The 12,794-nt window shown below is 44.2% G+C and overlaps 1 protein-coding gene across 1 annotated transcript in view; it reads left to right on the top strand.

Annotated features, from left to right (window-relative positions):
• The window catches only part of LOC145358354 (coiled-coil domain-containing protein 183-like), a 95,222-nt gene that overhangs the window by 55,795 nt on the left and 26,633 nt on the right, over window positions 1–12,794 (top strand). The gene's annotated exons all lie outside the window — the stretch shown is intronic.

The following is a 12,794-nucleotide window of genomic DNA, read 5'->3' as shown; positions in this document are numbered from 1 at the left end:
AGGCCATAATGGAATGGGTATTGTGCAATGAGAAAGGATTAGTTGACAATCTTGTTATGAGAAAACCCTTGGGGTTGAGGGACCATAATGTGACATGATGTGGAGATATCAGCATTGGACTGGGTTGGGCATAGTAAGAAGTCTAACAACACCAGGTTAAAGTCCAACAGGTTTATTTGGTAGCACTAGCTTTTGGAGCGCTGCTCCTTCATCAGGTGAGTCTCCTGATGAAGGAGCAGTGTTCTGAAAGCTCATGTTACCAAATAAACCTGTTGGACTTTAACCTGGTGTTGTTAGACTTCTTATTGTGCCCATAATATGTTCGAATTCCTTGTAAAGTTGAATTGTGATGAGATTAATTCTGAGACCAGGGTCCTGAATCTCAAAAAGTAGCATAGCATAGGAACAGGCCCTTTGGCCCTCCGAGCCTGCGCCGATCATGATGCCTGCCTAAACTAAAACCATATACGCTTAGAGAGTCTGTGTCCTTCCATTCCCATCCTATTCATGTATTTGTGTAGTTACCCCTTAAATGTTGATATCATACCTGCCCCCACCAGGCAACGCGCTCCAGACATTCACCACCCACTGCATAAAAAAATTTGCCTTGCACATCGCCTCTAAACATTTCCCCCATGCACTTTGTAAAGCTCCACAGAGGCGAAAGTCCCATCACCAAGTTACTTTATTTACACCGTACATCTGTAGACAGCCAGTTCTCCAGTTGCTCCCTGCTGAATGCAGGCTGGGAGTCTGACACACCTGCTTTAGGTAGGGAGCATGAGGCCCCCTGATTTAACCATCACTTAAGACTCATCAGATACTTCAAGCCAACCTCATTTGCCTGGCCGAAGTCATCATGTACCTTAAACCTGTGTACGCTGGTACTTGACTTTTCTACTCTAGGAAAGAGCATCTCACTATCCATTCTGTCGATGCCACTCATGATCTTGTAAACCTTGATCAGGTCACCCCTCAACGCACATCATTCCAGTGAGAACAAACTGAGTTCATCCAACCTCTTATCATAGCTAATATCTTCCAGACTAGGCAACATCCTGGTAAACCTTTTCTGTACCCTCTCTGAAACATCCACATCCTTCTGGTAGTGTGGCGACCAGAATTGTACCCAATATTCTAAATGAGGCCTAACTAAGGTTCTGGAAAGCTGCAGTATGATCTGCCAATTGTTATACTCAACGGCCTGACTGATGAAGGCAAGCGTGCCATATGCTTTCTTGATTATCTTATCCACCGGCGTTGCTACTTTCAGTGATCGGTGGACATGTACACCCAGATCTCTCTGCCTGTCAATACTCCTAAATGTTCTCCCATTTACTGTATAATTCCTACTTGTGTTGGACTTTCCAAAATGCATTATCTCACACTTGTCCGCATTAAACTCCATTCGTCATTTCTCTGCCCAAGTCTCCAACCGGTCTATATCTGGCTGTATCCTCTGACAATCCTCTTCACTGTCTGCGACTCCACAAATTTTTGTATCGTCTGCGAACTTACTAATTAGACCAGCTATATTTTCCTCCAAATCATTTATATATACCACAAACAACAAAGTTCCCAGAATTGATCCCTGTGGAAGACTGCTAGTAAAACACAAAGAAATCCCACAACACCAGTTTAAAGTCCAAACAGTTTTAAACTGGTGCTGTGGGATTTCTTTGTGTTTTACCTCAGTCCAACACCGGCATCTCCATATCATGGACACTGCTAGTCACAGCCTTCCATTCAGAAAATCACCCATGCTGCTACCCTTTGTCTTCTATGGCCAAGTCAGTTCAGGATCCATCTTGCCAGCTCTCCTCTGATCCCATGTGACGTCACCTTTCATACCAGTCTATCTTGAAGTACCTTGTCAAGTCCACTTATACAAGATCCATTGTCTTTCCCTCATCTTTCATCTTTGTTACTTCCTCAAAAAACTCGATCAGTTTAGTGAGGCATGACCTCCCTTTCACAAAACCATGCTGTCTATCGCTAATAAGTCCGTTTGTTTCCAAATTTGTGTAAACCCTGTCTCTAATAATCTACCACTGACATAAGGCTCACCGGCCTATAATTCCTGGATTATACCTGCTGCCTTTCTTAAACGATGGAACAACATTGGCTATCCTCCAGTCCTCTGGAACTTCACCTGTAGCCAATGAAGATACAAAGATTTCTGTCAAGGCCCCAGCAGTTTCTGTCCCTGCTGCCTCAGTATTCTGGAGTAGATCCCATCAGGCCCTGGAACTTATCTACTTTAATGCTTTTTAAGATGCCCATTACCTCCGCCTTTTTGATATTGACACGACCCAGAATATCTACACATCCTATCCTAGGCTCCTCATCCATCACGGCGAACTGGGAGCATTAAAACTGACTGTAAATGTTTCTTTAAGTATGTAAAGGGAAAAAGGTTGACAAAAATGAATGTAGGCCCCTTACAGTCAAACGAGAGAATTTGTGATGGGGAATAAAGAAATCGCTGAGGAATTAAATTTGTACTTTGCTTCCGTCTTCACAACCGAAGACATGAAGAAAATACCAGAAGTTCTGAGAGAAACATGTTTTACTGAGGAGCTGAAGGTAATTAGTATTAATAGAGAAATAGTCTGGGGGAAATTGATGGATTGATAGTGGATAAATCTCCAGGGCCTTATAATCCCAGAGTACTTAAGGAAATGGCCCTGGAAATAGTTGATCCATTGGTGGTTATTTTCCAAAATGCTTTGCACTCTGGACTAGTTCCTACAGATTGATAGCTAATGTAAGCCCGCTATTCAAAAAGGAAGGTAGGAAGTAAAAAAGAGAAATGTAGAGAGGTCACCCTGTTGGGAGTCTTTTATAGACCTCCTAAAAGTTCTAGAGAGGTTGAGGAAAGGATTGCGGAGACGATCCTGGTTAGGAGTGATAGTAATAGGGTAATTGTTATGGGGGATTTTAACTTTACTAATATTGATTGGAATTGTTATAGCTCTAGCTCGTTAGAGGGGTCAGTTTTTGTACAAAGTGTGCAGGAAGGTTTTTTGACTCAGTATGTAGATAGGCCAACTAGAGGTGAGACTATATTGGATTTGGTGCTGGGAAATGAGCCAGACCAGGTGCTAGACTTGGAAGTTGGTGTGCATTTTGGTGATAGTGACCACAATTCGGTTACGTTCACCTTAGTGATGGACAGGGATAGGCATGACCCTCGGGCTAGTGGTTTTAGCTGGGGGAAGGGTAATTATGAGGCGATTAGGAGAGAATTAGGAAGCATAGGTTGGACTAGGAGATTACAGGGACTGGGAACGTCTGAAATGTGGAGTTTTTTCAAGGAGCAGCTACTGCGAGTCCGTGATAGGTATGTCCCTGTCAGGCAAGGAGGAATTGGTAGGGCTAGGGAACCGTGGTGCACCAAAAAAGTTTTTTCGTTGGTTAAGAGGAAAAAGGAGGCTTATGTTCGGATGAGACGTGAGGGCTCGGGTAGTGCACTAGAAAACTTTAGATTGGCTAGGAGGGAGTTGAAGAGTGAGCTAAGAAGGGCTAAAAGAGGACATGAGAAGACTTTGGCTGATAGGGTTAAGGAGAATCCTAAGGCGTTCTATAGGTATGTCAAGAACAGAAGGTTGGTCAGGGCAAGATTAGGGCCAGTTATAGACAGCAGAGGGAAGTTATGTGTGGAACCGGAGGAGATTGGAGAGGCATTGAACCAATATTTCTCTTCGGTGTTCACGCAGGGGGACAGGGATATAGCTGAGGAGGACACTAGGTTGCAGGGGAGTAGAATTGACAGTGTTGCAGTTGATAAGGAGGATGTGCTAGATATTCTGGAGGGTCTGAAAATAGATAAGTCCCCTGGTCCGGATGGGATTTACCCCAGGATTCTCTGGGAGGCAAGAGAAGTGATTGCTGAGCCTCTGGCTCTGATCTTCAGGTCGTCGTTGGCCTCTGGTATAGTACCGGAAGATTGGAGGTTAGCGAATGTTGTCCCATTGTTTAAGAAGGGGAACAGAGACTTCCCCGGGAATTATAGACCAGTGAGTCTCACTTCTGTTGTGGGCAAAGTTTTAGAAAAAATTATTCGGGATAGGATTTATAGTTATTTGGAGAGTAATGAATTGATTGGAGATAGTCAGCATGGTTTTGTGGCGGGTAGGTCGTGCCTTACTAACCTTATTGAGTTTTTTGAGAAAGTGACCAAAGAGGTGGATGGGGGTAAGGCAGTGGACGTGGTGTATATGGATTTTAGTAAGGTGTTTGATAAGGTTCACCATGGTAGGCTTCTGCAGAAAATGCAGATGTATGGGATTGGGGGTGATCTAGGGAATTGGATCAGGAATTGGCTAGCAGATAGGAGACAGAGGGTGGTGGTTGATGGTAAATATTCATCATGGAGTTCGGTTACGAGTGGTGTGCCTCAGGGATCTGTTTTGGGGCCACTGCTGTTTGTAATTTTTATTAATGATCTGGATGAGGGTATAGTTGGGTGGATTAGTAAATTTGCTGATGACACCAAAGTCGGAGGTGTGGTAGATAGTGATGAAGGGTGTCGTAGTTTGCAGGAAGACTTAGACAGGTTGCAGAGCTGGGCCGAGAGGTGGCGGATGGAGTTTAATGCGGAGAAGTGTGAGGTAATTCACTTTGGTAGGAATAACAGATGTGTCGAGTATAGGGCTAACGGGAGGACTTTGAATAGTGTGGATGAGCAGAGGGATCTAGGTGTATGTGTACATAGATCCCTGAAAGTTGGGAGTCAAGTAGATAAGGTTGTTAAGAAGGCATACGGTGTCTTGGCGTTTATTGGCAGGGGGATTGAATTTAGGAGTCGCAGCGTCATGTTGCAACTGTACACAACTCTGGTGCGGCCGCATTTGGAGTACTGTGTGCAGTTCTGGTCCCCACATTACAGGAAGGATGTGGAGGCTTTGGAGAGGGTGCAGAGGAGGTTTACCAGGATGTTGCCTGGTATGGAGGGGAGGTCCTATGAGGAGAGGCTGAGGGATTTGGGGTTGTTTTCGCTGGAAAGAAGGCGGCTAAGAGGGGATCTTATTGAAACATATAAGATGATTAGAGGTTTAGATAGGGTGGATAGTAATAGCCTTTTTCCTCGGATGGAGAAATCTAGCACGAGGGGGCATGGCTTTAAATTAAGGGGTGGTAGTTATAGGACGGATGTCAGGGGTAGGTTCTTTACCCAGAGGGTGGTGAGGGATTGGAATGCCCTGCCTGCTGCAGTTGTAAATGCGCCTAGTTTGGGGGCGTTTAAGAGATCCGTGGATAGGTTTATGGACGAAAAGGGATTGGTTTAGGTTAGTGGGTCATTGTTTTGTAACTGGTCGGCGCAACATCGTGGGCCGAAGGGCCTGTTCTGCGCTGTAATGTTCTATGTTCTATGTTCTATGTTCTAGACCAATGAGCCTGATGTCAGTACAGGGGAAGTTGCTGGAGTCCATTCGCAAGGATTTCATAACTCAGCATTTGGAAGGCAGTGGGATAATCAGACACAGTCAGCATGGATTTACAAAGGGGAAATCATGTTTGACGAATCTTTTGGAATTTTTTGAGGATGTAACTAGTAAAATTAACCAAGGAGAACTGGTGAATATGGTCGAATTGGACTTTCAGGAGGACAAGGTCTCACATAACAGACTATTATGTAAAGTTAAAGCACGTGGGATTGTAGATAGTGTCTTGAGATGGATCGAAAACTGGTTAGCAGACAGGAAACAAAGTGATGGCATAAATGGATCTTTTCTTGATTGGCAAGCAGTGATTAGTGAGGTTCTGCAGGGATCTGTGCTAGGACTCCAACTGTTCACAATATATATTATTGATTTAAAAGGGAACTGGATGTATTATTTCCAGATTTGAGGATGATACAAAGCTGAATGGGAGGGTGAACAGTGAGGAGGGATACTTCAGAATGATTCGGATAGGCTGAGTGAGTGGGCATATGCTTTGCCACTTTGGTAGCTGTAAGAGAAAGGCAAATTATTATTTGAATGGATGTAAGTTGGGAGAGGTGGATACTTAACGGGACCTTGGTGTTCTCGTGAATCAGTCGCTGAAAGTAAACGTGCAGGTACAGCAGACAGTGAAGAAGGTATATTGGCCTTTACAGTGAGAGGATTTGAGTATAGGAACATGGATGTTTTACTGCAATTGTACAGAGTGTTGGTGAGGCCACATTTGGAGTATTGTGTGTGGTTTTGGTCGCCTTATCTGTGGAATGTTGTCTTTCCTATAGAGGAAGTATAGCAAAGGTTTACCATCACTCTGATAACCCCATGGTCCCAAAAAACATATCAACCCAGCCCCCTTGTTGTCCCTGCCCCCTCATCACTCCAAATCCAAAGAACAAAGAACAAAATTAGCCCGGGAAACAGGCCCTTCGGCCCAACGAGCCCGCGCCGCCATCTCAACACCACCAGTCCCCCTCTCCACCCACGACCCTTGTCTAATGTTTTATGGCCATCCAGATTGAGGGAAACTGATTTAGGGACAATTTATTACTGCCAATCAGCCTAACAGCACATCTTTGGGGTGTGGGAGGAAACCGGAGCACCCGGAGAAAACCCACGCAAGCACGGGGAGAATGCGCAAACTCCCACAGACACCGGCCCAAACCCAGCAATCAGTGATAGTCACTGAGCTGTCGTCTTGCCCAGTATCTGGTCCAGTCTAGGCACACACTAACGACATGAAGCACTAGGCCAATCTCGAACAACCAAGAGCAGCCCAAGTACGACCCATCGCGTGTATGCCCCTCGTTGGACATAAGACCATATCCATTTACCTTACCAGGGATGCCCCAATGCTAATGACCCTTATTTAAAACAATCTCCTACATACACCCATCTCCAACCCACTCATGTGCCTCAATAAGTTACTCTTAAATGACTCTAGTGTGTTTGCCTCCACCACCTTACTTGGCAGAGCATTCCATACTCCCACTACCCTCTTGTGTGAAAAACTTCCCTCTAATATCTGTGTTGTACTGTTCCCCCCTCACCTTAAGCCCATGGCCCCTTGTCCTGTGTGTCTCTATCATAGGAAATATGTTTACTCTATCTATACCCTTCATAATCTTATATACCTCTATTAGAACCCCCCTCAGTCGCCGTCTTTCAAGGGAAAAGAGCCCCAATTTATTCAATCTTTCCTCATACCCCTGTCCTTCCATACCAGGCAACATCCTGGTAAACCTCCTCTGCACTCTCTCCAGAGTCTCCACATCCTTCCGGTAGTAAGGCGACCAGAACTGGACGCAGTACTCCAAATGCGGCCTAACCAACATTCTGTACAACTGCAACATTAGACTCCAGCTCTTATATTCTATACCCCTTCCTATAAAGGCTTTCTTCACCACACTCTCCACTTGCCCTACCACCTTCAAAGACTTGTGCACTTGCACCCCCAGGTCTCGCTGCGATTCTATACTCCTTATGGGCTTACCCTTTATCATATAACTCCCCCCTACATTATTCCAGCCAAAATGCATCACCTCACATTTTCCGGATTAAACTCCATTTGCCATGTATTTGCCCAATCAACCAGCCTATCAATATCCCGCTGTATTGCCAGTCACTGCTCCTCACTGCCCGCCAATCCAGCCATCTTGGTGTCATCAGCAAATTTGCTGATCACACCACCTACTCCCTCTTCCAAATCATTTATATACACTACAAAGAGAAGAGGTCCCAGTACTGAGCCCTGCAGCACACCACTAGTGACAGACCTCCCTTTAAGAAATGAAATGTATTTTAATCATGTTCCTTTGCAGGAATTTTCTAGCAGCCCCTGGAAGTTGTCAGCACCGTTTTGTGTGTAACCGGTGTCCTCTGAAGCAATATGATGGAACCAAATATTTATTTTTAATCTGGACTAATGCACTGATCTTTCACTGAGTGGAGCTTGATTTTGGATAATTGACAGGTCAGGTGATGTCCAAGGACAATTTTTCCACAGAAAAGTCCAAGGATTTAGTTTGTTAGATGGTGTTTGAACTTGAGGTGGAAAGCAGTGTCTCAGTCTCCCTCTTTCTCCCCAGAGGCTTTCTGAAAGTTCCAGGACTGGGAAGCTTCAGAGATTTAATACAACAGTCAAAGAACCAATTCACAACAGGTGGTAAAAAGCTGAAAACCCAGCAGCATGTGAGCTTTTTGTTCCAAGTCTATAAAGGGGAGTAAGATTGTGGGATGTTGTTTGACTTGGAACATCGTAGAAAGCTAGCTGTTAAGGTTTGTACAATATCACGTTTGAATTGTGTAATTGGTAAAAGTTATGCTAATTGTAGCCAAACAGGCCATCTAAAATGGCGTTTTGTAAAGCACTCTGGGACAACTGGGCAAGAAACTAAACCGACAGGCTGCAGTTTAAAGACAAACAGGCTGCAACCCTGATGAGTGAATACACAGGATATGGGCCATCTTCAGGATGAAAGAGACTTTCTGATCACACTGGGTTGTGTGCCAGACGTAAAGGCACCGTGAATCCTTATTTAGGAGGAAGGTATGTGACCTATGTGCCTACAACACATACAGGCATGGCCGCCAGGGACACACCCAGAGATCGGTGTGGTAGCACCTGATTGGACTGTTATCAATCAGGGTGATCAAGTCCTGATCGATTGATTGGCAATGGCCAAAAAAAGGGCGTGAAACCAAACGGGGTATAAACCAGGAATTTCTCTCTCTCTCTGATCCCACGAACGAGCTACAACAATGGTGAACATCGTCAGCAAGAGGAGAGCCACCACACCCGAGAAGGAAGAAAGAGAGACCACAGCCAGAATGCCAGACCAGAGCAAAGGACCAAACTACACAGACAACTACCAAGACCAGCACACAGATAAAGGCCAGTATCTGTTTGGGTATTTGTCAGTCACACAAAGTTAAGTCAAGGTCTTGTATTGTACTTGAATTCTAGCATTTTCTGTAAGATAACTTATTGTTGGTCGGGTGGGTGATTATTGATTGTGTGGGTTTAAATAAATATTGTTTGTGCTAATAAGACGTCTATTCAAAGTTATTTGTCCATCGTATAAGGGTTAAAACAGACTGATTTTTACAACATAATTTTCTATTAAATTTTAAGTTGACCTTAAATAAATTTATTTGATAAAAGCTTCCTGCCGGATCACTTGAGCTCATCACTGCCAAAATCAAATGTAAAAACTTTGGGTCTAGGCTGACTTTGTAAAACACATTGGGAGTTTCTGGGCTGGGTCTTAACAACCCTCATTACCCTGGCACCCACGTACCCCAGCACCTGCATCACCCTGACATCCACATCAATGATGCTGAGATTCACGCTCACTGTTAAGATTCTCCTTATATACCTATGACTGTGTGGTCAAATTCCCCTCCAAAGCATGGCTTTAAATTAAGGGGGGGTAGCTACAGGACGGATGTCAGGGGTAGGTTCTTTACCCAGCGGGTGGTGAGGGATTGGAATGCCCTGCCTGCTGCAGTTGTAAATGCGCCTAGTTTGGGGGCGTTTAAGAGATCTCTGGATAGGTTTATGGACGAAAAGGGATTGGTATAGGCTAGTGGGTCATTGTTTTTGTAACTGGTCGGCGCAACATCGTGGGCCGAAGGGCCTGTTCTGCGCTGTAATGTTCTATGTTCTATGTTCTAACTCAATTTTCAAGTTTGCTGATGACACCACCATAATGGGTCGGATCTCAAATCATGACAAGACAGAGCGCAGGAAAGAGAATCTGGTGAACTGGTGCAATGACAGTAATCTCTCCCTCGATGTTAACAAAATGAAGGAGATTGCTGTCATCTTCAGGAAGCGTTGTGGAGGAAATTCCCGTCAACATCAACTGAGATGAAGTGGAAATGGTGGAGAGCTTCAAGTTTCTAGGTGTCCAGATTACCAATAACCTGTCCTGGTCCCTCCATGCCAATGCTACAGTTAAGAAAGCCCACCAGCACCTCTACTTTCACAGAAGACAAAGGAAATTTGGCATGTTTGCTACGAATCTCACCAACTTTTACAGATGCACCATAGAAAGCGCTCTTTCTGGTTGTATCACAGCTTGGTATGGCTACTATTCTGTCCAGGACCGCAAGAAACTACAAAGTTGTGGATAAAGCCCAGTCCAACACACAGAGGCCTCACAACCATTGACTCTGTTTACACTTCCCACTGCCTCAGAAAAGCAGCCAGCATATCGTCTCCCACCTTCTCCCATTGGGAAAAAGATACAAAAGTCTGACGACACGTGCCAATCAACTCAAGAGCAGCTTCTTCCCTGCTGCCATCAGACTTTTGAATGGACCTACCTTGCATTAAAGTGATCTTTCTCTACACCCTAGCTATGATTGTAAAACTACATTTTGTACCTTCTTTCCTTCTCTATAAACAATGTTTTGTATAGTGTGCAAGAAATAATACTTTTCACTGTATACTAATACATGTGACAATAATAAATCAAATCAAAGGGTCACGCTTGACGCTGGTACTGAAAGCCAGTATGCAGGTGCAGTACGTAATACAAAAGACAAATAGGACATTGCCATTTGTTGCAAAGGGACTGGAGTATAAAAGTGGAGAAGCGTTGTTGCAATTGTATTGGGTGTTGGTGAGACTGTGTCTGGAGTATTGTGTCCAGTTTGGGTCTCTTTATTTGAGGAAGGATGTGGTGGCATTGGAGGCAGTTCAGGGGAGGTTCACCAGATTGACTCCAGGGATGGAAAGGGTTGACATATGAGGAGAGAGTAAACAGTTTGGGCTGAGACTGGCTGGAGTTTAGAAGGATGAGAGGGGATCTGATTGAGGTATGTAAAATTATAAAAGGGATTGACAAGGTAAACTTAGACCAAATGTTTCCTCTTGTGGGGCAATCTTGAATAAGAGGTCACAGGGATAGGCTGAGAGGTGGTAGATTTAAAACTGAGATGAGGAGGAATTATTCACAGAAAGTGATGAATTTGTGGAACGCGCTGCCCCATCGTGTGGTGAAGTCTGAATCACTAAATGTTTTCAAGAAGGAGATAGATATATTCTGATAGAAAAAGAAGGGATATGGGGAACAGGTCGGGAGGTGGATTTGAGACCAGAGAGAGATCATCTATGATCTGATTGAATGGCAGAGCAGTCTCGGGGGGGTGGGGGGGGTTAGTCACCTACTTCTGCTCCTAATTCCTATGTTCCTTGTTTTATCCCAATGCTGAAATTCACACTCGATCTTTTATGCCATGTCACCTGTCACAAGGCTGGCCTTATCTGCAGTTTCTTGTCAACTTTTGCTGAATACGGCACTTTAACAAAAGAGTTGCTTACTGAAAGATCCTTCTCAGATTATGTTTCTACTTTCACTAAGTTATTTACCTTTTTGCTCCTCCGTGCTACTTGAGCCCAAGAAATAAGTGTGTTGGTTAATTCCTCCTCCCCAAATGAACCACCTCCCAGTTGACTCCTATTTTTATCTGTCCACTCTGCCAGTGTGTTTGTGTCTTTCTCAGTCAAAGTCATTCATTGGCTCTAAGTGAACAGCAGTGGTCCCAGCAGTGATCTTTTAGGAACACCAACCACTTTTTACCAACCAAGAAACTCTTACCCTCTATTTTCTGTGTAGCCTTCATTCAGTCGCATGTTTAATTCACTGCCACTTCTCTTCCAGGAATCCCTGTGAAGACCTTCCGTCTGCCAGGATATCCATTTGTCTCTTTCAGTGTTCACCCTGATAGCTTCCTGCTTCTCTTCTTGTCTTTGATCTGGTTTCTACCAAATCTCACTCTCAGCTACATCCTCCTTTGCAGCAACTGTCTTTAGCTCTGACTTAGAGTACAAATATGTCTAAAATCTTCTGCCCAGGGTGGAAAAACTACCTCTTTACCTTCCACTAGCCAATCTCCCGATGTAAGAGTCTGCACAATCTACTCAGCGCAGGAAACCTTGCAGGGAGGCTGCAGAGAAAACCTGTGCAGAAGCCACACCAATGGCACCAGCTACGTTGTGGTTAGAGATGATAACGTCACTGGATTTGTAATCCAGGGACCCATTCTGATTTATTGAGGACATGGGTTCAAATCCCACATAGCAATTGGTGGAATTAAATTCATTGATTAAAGCTCAAATTATGTATCTCATCTCAGTAATGGTGACCATGAAACTAGTATTGATGTTAAATCCCATCTGGTTCACTGATGCCTTCAGGGGGGAAATCTGTTGTCTTTAACTGGGTTAAATTCTCCCAAAAAATCTCAATGTTATTCCCAACAGGAAAACCAGTGGGATTCCCATTAGGAATAGATAGAAGGAATAAATGGGTCTTTTTCCAAATTGCAGGAAACGACTGATTGGGGTACCATAGGGATCAGTGCTAGGACACCAGTTATTCACAATATATAAATGATTTAGATGAGGGAACTAAATGTAATATCTCTAAATTTGCAGATGATACAAAGCTGGATGGGAGACTGAGCTGTGAGGAGGATGCAGAGATGCTCAAGCGTTATTTGAACAAGTTGAGTGACAGGGCAAATGCATGGCAAATGCAGTACAATGTGTATAAATATGAGGTTATCCATTTTGGTAGCCAAAACAGCAAAACAGATTATTATCTGAATGCCTATAAATTGGGAGAGGGGAGTGTGCAGAGGGACCTGGGTGTCCTTGTGCACCAGTCACTGAAGGTAAGCATGCAGGTGCAGCAGGCGGTAAAGAAAGCAAATGGCCTTTATACCGAGAGGATTCAAGTATAGGAACAGCGATATCTTGCTGCAATTACAGTAAGAAGTCTCACAACACCAGGTTAGAGTCCAGCAGGTTTATTTGATGTAATCCCACAAGCTTTCGGA

The sequence above is a fragment of the Carcharhinus amblyrhynchos genome, chromosome 25, assembly GCF_965287045.1.
Source record: "Carcharhinus amblyrhynchos chromosome 25, sCarAmb.v2.hapA, whole genome shotgun sequence".
Classification (NCBI taxonomy): domain Eukaryota; kingdom Metazoa; phylum Chordata; class Chondrichthyes; order Carcharhiniformes; family Carcharhinidae; genus Carcharhinus; species Carcharhinus amblyrhynchos.
This window is presented reverse-complemented; position numbering and strand designations above follow the sequence as displayed.